Raw genomic sequence first — 6,703 nt, forward strand, 5'->3', positions numbered from 1 at the left:
GGCTGGATTGACTTTACTGATTGACTCACTTAGAGTTAACTTGATTGAAACCATACCTACCTGAAGGACTGGCCCTCAGGGGGTGTATTCTCTGAACTCTGACCTCAACACACTCTGCTCATAGACTTCCCTCAAGTCCAGTGAACCAATGGATTTGGGTGATGCTGGCCAATTAGCTTGGAGTGGTGTGTTGGGACCTCCTCCCCTCTGGACTCACAGAAAGCTTCTGCCCACAGAGGCAGAGGGACTTCCTCTTTTGGCCTGAGACTCATGGGTGGCAGCACCTTTTTCTCTCTCCTCCTCTATCCTGGCTAAGCTTTCCTATCTTTCAGCGCCATGTGCGCTACCTTTACTAATACTTAATATTTTTTAATAAATGCTTAATGCCCAAAACTGGTGCTAAAGCTTCTAATTTATAAGTAACAAATATATTAGAAACCCCAGCTAATTTTCCCCAAACTTGGGACAGAAATAAGGCTACAACATATAATTTTAAATGCCACACTAGCATGAAAAATGATTGCCAGAGCCTATCGGCCAGCAGCAGCCTGAATAAAGACTCCAAGCAGAGGTTAGCTTGCACCATGCTGACAGAGTGCTGAGTTTCCAGATGTGGAATGTGGATAAGACAGGTATGCTGATGCTAATCCCTGAGCCACCAGGGGCAGACTTGCACTCCTTCCTAAAATATGCTTGTCTTTGGTATCATGAAGTCTTCACTTTCCTGGACACATGAACCATCCTCCCACTCTCTGACCCATAAATAAATATGCAAACCCTTCATTTAAAACCCAGATGTTCCCTGCTGTGGCTACACAACTCCATTCAATGCATACTTCATATTCTGGAGATGTTGATCATTTCCAAAGTGATCTGGCTTCAGCTGAAAGAATTTGGAGCCAATACCTACAGATTACAGGTACCTCCCAGGGGGGCAATGGACCTGATAAATTATCTGATTAAAAATTACATACTTTTTTGTCCTGCATTCCTGTGGATTAAGATAGCAGTGTCCAGGAATGATTAATGTTTATTTCAGTTACCCCCCAAAAATGACATGTAGAGATTAAGCAAAATGTGCTTAATCTTGATGGTGGAAAGAATTGGGAATTTGCACTTTATTCTTGCCTAAGACTGGCTTGAACAGGATGGCATCAACTTAAGATTTAATTTTACACCTTTTAAAAGCAGAAAATGACAACCCAGTGTGTTATGTTTTACAACTACCTAGAAGATGCTTTTTTCAGATGCTACCAGAATGTACATCTTGGGCTATAGAACAGGAAGACAAAAAAATGAAACCATATCATTAGTGCTGAATTAGTACATTAGCTAAAACCTTCTTCCAAGATATCTATTCTTTCCTCCTTTGAGACAACATGACAAAGACTTCTGGGACCAGTAAAAGACACTCAAAGGTTTCTTTTGTTTTGTTTTGTTCTTAAGGAAAAAAACACATTGCTTACTGGAGCATCCCTATAGCCTGGGGCCAAACCCTCAGTCATACTCCAAGGGAATAGGTTTGTTTTCTGGTGGTGGTGGTTGTTCAGGCCTTTCAGCTGTGTCTGATTCTTCATGACCCCATTTGGGGTTTTCTTGGCAGAGATATTGAACTGGTTTGCCATTTCCTTCTTCAGCCTCATTTGTATAGTATGAAGGAAACTGAGGCAAATGGGGTGAAGTGACTTGCTCATGGTCACACAGCTGGTGAGTGTCTGAGGCCAGATTTGAACTCAGGAAAAGGAGTCTTCTGATTCCAAGACCCTGCTCTATCCACAGTACCACCTAGCTGTAAGTTCCTATATTCAGTCAATCAATCAATCAACAAGTATTTGCTCACTATATGTCAGGCAATCCTCTTCCACAAAACTCCCCCGTCACCTCCCACTTTCTGGAATAAGGCATATGGGGATCTTACTGTGAAGTTGAAAAGTCAGTCTTAATAACACATTTTTAAGATTTCCTAAGAATAATGAATGCAAAGTTGGCTTACAGAGCTGGAAACCATTCTAGACTCTGGAGGCCAAAGGAACCTCAGAAATATCTAGTCTCTCTCACCCTCATCATTTATAGAAAAGAAAACTGAAGCTCCAAAAAGGAAGTGCCTTGTCCAAGGTCACATGGATAAGTAGTGGCTGAACCCAGATTTAAACCTGGGGCCTTCTCATTATACTAATCTGCCTCTCTCCTAGGACCATTTTTCTTCATTTGAAGCAAATGTGATGAACAGGATGCTAACTACACCACCCACAAGAAGTCATAAAGCAATGTAAAGCTAGCTAGGTGGGCACAAGATGGCAAGGCAGTGCAGTGGTTAGAACACTAGGCTCCAAGTCAGGAAGACCTGAGTTCAAATCCAGCCTCAGAAACTTCCTAGTTGTGTGATATTGAGCAAGTCACTTAACCTCTGTTTGCCTATAGATCAGTGATCCACTAGAGAAGGAAATGGCAAATCACTCCAGTAGCTTTACCAGAAGTCCATGGCATCACGAAGTCAGACATGACCAAACAACAATAAAGCTAGCAGGTGGCCCCCAATCATTCATTTGTGGGAAACACGGTAAGAACTAGGGACCCAGCTTTTACTATCCTATGAGTAGGTTCCACAGCGTTTAGAGCACTGGACCTAGAGTCTGGAAGACCTGTGTTCAAATCCCACCTCAGATACTTACTGGATGTTTATCTTCTGCCTGTTTCAGTTTCCTCATTTGTAAAATAGGGGTAATAATAGCACCTATGTCCCAGATTACTGTAAAGATCAAAAGAGATAAAAATTATGAACATTGCTTTAGTCAGCAGTGCTTGGCACAATAGGTACACTCTACATAATTGATAGTTGTCAACAGGTTCAAATCATTGCCCCTCTCCAAAAAATTTTTTATAATTATAACAATTATAATAAAAAAATCAAAATCAATCCCTCGACTAAACATATTACTAGCTCTGTTAACCCTGGAACTCATCTTACACTTTTCTATGCACCTGTTTCCGCGTGCATAAAATGGAAACTATAATATTGCCTAACTTCCATGGATTGTTGTTAGGTTCAATGAGATAATATTGTTAATATCCTTTGTAAACCTTTGCTAGCGCGGGGTTTTATAAATGCTCGCTATTTTATTGTTGTTGTTGTTGTAGTTGCTGCTGCTGCGGCACTTAATTGTTGCTGTCTCCCTGAGGCATGCTAAATGATATAGTAGAGAGAGTGGCTATACTTGGAGTCAGGATGAAACTAAGTTCAAAATCCTGCCACAGACACTGACTAGTTGTGTGACCTTGGGCAAATCATCTAACTTCTTTGTCCCTCAGTTTCCTTATACCATAAACTGGTGATAATAAATTTAAATATACACTATGTAAAAAGTGTTTTGCCAAACCCTAAAAACACCATATAAATGTCTGTTAATAGTAGTAGGAAACAGTAAAATACCTATTTAGTCATTTTTATCCTCATAAGAGTAGAGATTTAGAGACTGAAGGGACCTCTGAGTCCGTCTGAGTTCCCTCATTTTACTAATAAGGAAACTGAGGCCCAGGAAGTGAATGCATTTGTCAAGGCTTGCATGAGTAGTAAGCATCAGAGTCACAGATTTGAATCCAGGTCCCCTCACTCCAGAGTCACTGGTCTTTCTACCATACTATGATTTGTTTACCTTGAGAAAGATGGATGGATAGACAGATAATAGATGAGATATGGAAAGATTGATAGATTGTTGTTGTTTGTCCTTCTTTCCCAAAGAGGACCATGACATCAGGGTTAATGTCATGACTTGCAGGAAAATGGATTTAAGTGAGGAAGGGCCATGCAAAGTCACCCAACCTCACTCCTCCTCTAGGGCCATCTGGGTCCGGTGACCAAGATATACATCAGGATGACTGGAAATGGCCCTGGATGTTTAAGGCAATTGGGTTAAGTGATTTGCCCAGGGTCACATAGCTAGCAAGTGTTTGAGGTCAGATTTGAACTCAGGTCCTCCCACCTTCAGGACCAGTGCTCTATCCATTTTGCCACCTAGCTGTCCCTAGATTGATAAATAGATAGACGAAAGATGGATAGCAAGTGTTTTATTAAGCACTGCTTTGATATACCAGGCACTCTGCTAAGCATATGTTATCTTATTTCTTCTTCATAACAACTCTTCGAGGTAGGTGCTATTATTATACCATTCTATAGATGAGGAAACTGAGGCAGACAGGTTAAGTGAGTTGCCTAAGGTCAGCTAATAAGTGTCTATGGTCAGATTTTAATTCAGATTTTCCTGATTCCAAGTCCAAGTTTCTATACACTATACCACCTAGCTGCCTCAATATGTTGTGTTATGTTATATATATATATATACATATATATATACACACATATATACATATATACACACATATATGCCTCAGTATTATATAAAACAATATAATATCTGCCTTCATAATAATTATAAGTACATATTAAGAACTTTGATTTGTAGACACTTCAAAGTTTGTAAAGGACCTTACAAATATTATATCATGTAAGCCTCACAACAACCCTGTGAGTGAGGTACTATAGGCACTATTATACCCATTTACCAAATAAAGAAATTGAGGCTCAAAAAGGTTGAATACTTTGCCATAGGTCACACAGCTAATAAGTGTCAGAGGGAAGATCTGAATCTGGGTCTTCTGATCCCAAAAGCCTCCCAAGTACTAAAAGCTCATATTCATATAGTGCTTCATGGTCACAAGCTCTGTGTATCTCCTTCAATAATCACAGCAATTCTATGAGGTAGTGAGTACAGGTATTATAATTATTCCCATTTTATAGATGTATAAACTGAGTCTCAGAGAAGTCAAGTGACTCACCAAAAAACAAACAAACAAACAAACAAACCCAGCTAGGAAATGAAGCCCAGATGCAAAACTAGGTTTTCTGACTCCAAGGTCAGTGCCCTTTCTATTATACCTCAATACTTCAGTATATGAAAATTCCAGATATAATGGAGTCAGTAATAGAATCACAAAGAATAAAGGAATCCTTGGCCTAGACATAGCACTGCACCTGGATTTAAAGGACCTGGGTTCAAATTCTGGCTTTGCCACTCACTATTTTGTAATCTTTAGCAAGTCACTTAATTTCTCTGGGCCTCAATAATATCATCTATAAAAGAAGGTGGTTGGAGTCCGTGGCCTCTAAAGTCCCTTTCAACTCCAAGTTGTTGATCTTATGAGCTTCTTCATCCCTATTCTTTGTCACCATTTAAGATCCATGGAATCCAAAAAAGGGGGGGGCAGCTAGGTGGTGCAGGGGATAAAGCACCAGCCCTGGATTCAGGAGGACCTGAGTTCAAATCTGGCCTCAGACCCCTGACACTTACTAGCTATGTGACCCTGGGCAAGTCACTTAACCCTCATTGCCCTGGAAAATAAAGATCCATGGCATCACTTGTTGTTGTTCAGTTCAGTTACATCTGACTCTTTGTGACCCCATAGACCATATGCAGTCCATGTGCTTTTCTTGGCAAAGATACTGGGATGATTTGTCATTTCTTTCTCCACTGGATCAAGGCAAACAGAGGTTAAGTGACTTGCCCAAGGTCACACAGGTAGAAAGTGTCTGAGGTCAGGTTTGAATCCAGGTCTTCCTGACTCCAGGCCCAGGGCTCTATCCACTGAGCCATCTAGCTACCTCATGGAATCACAGAATCTCCCAACTGGAAAGGATCTTAGAGATTACCTAGTCTAACTTCCTCATTTTACAGAGTAGAAAACTTGGGTCCAAGAAAAATATCACTGGATCAAAGCAAAATAATAATATCTGACACTTAGGTAGCACTTTAAGGTTTGCAAATTTGTTTGAGCCTCATGATTGCCCTGTGAGGTACATATTCCAGTATTGATATCTTATCAAGGGAAATGAGACTGAGTGAATAAATGACTTGCCCCTGGATAGACATGTAGGATTCCAATTCAGGCCCTAACTCCAAGTCCAATAATACTTTTTTCTACTGCACCATGCTGTAGTACCATCAAAACTTCCTTAATAAACATACTTGGAGTTTCCTTTCCAAGGTAAACAATTTATACTTATCATAGCTACATTAATGACCAACATCTTCGTCATCATGAAATAATATGCAGGAAAAGATTCATTTAAACGCAGGAGCCTGGAAAGGAAACCAAAGGCCTTCATTGGAACTCCTCCAATTCCATTTTTATTACATTGAATAAAAGTTGTCCAAATATACTTTAATACTTCAAGGTCTATGAATTTATTCCTCTACCACAGCAGATCACAACCCTTATAGAGTTGCCATGGTCAAAAACTCCCTTTCCTTATAGTAAATCTGGGGTTCTGCCTCCCCAAACTAATCCTCAGAGGACAGACATACAGTCCATTGCCAGAGGCAGATCTGAAGTCTTGACAACTTTGTGGGGCTTACCAGAGTTTGTATTCAGCAGGCATTACCCTCAAGAACCCTAGGTCATCTTTGGGCCATAACGAGGCATCAGAAGAGGAAGATTTCAGCCAAAGCCTATACATGTTTTTGGAAGTCTTTAAATCCAGAGTAATGAGTTCATAAGTATGAGGAGTACCCAGTGTGGAAACGCCCTTCACTGACGCATATCAGCCAAGTCAATAAGCATTTATTAAGTGTCTACTATGTGTCAACCACAGTGCTAAGCACTAGGGATAGAAAAGCAAATGACAGTCCCTGCCCTCCGGGAGTTCACA

Source organism: Dromiciops gliroides, chromosome 4, assembly GCF_019393635.1.
Source record: "Dromiciops gliroides isolate mDroGli1 chromosome 4, mDroGli1.pri, whole genome shotgun sequence".
Lineage (NCBI taxonomy): Eukaryota > Metazoa > Chordata > Mammalia > Microbiotheria > Microbiotheriidae > Dromiciops > Dromiciops gliroides.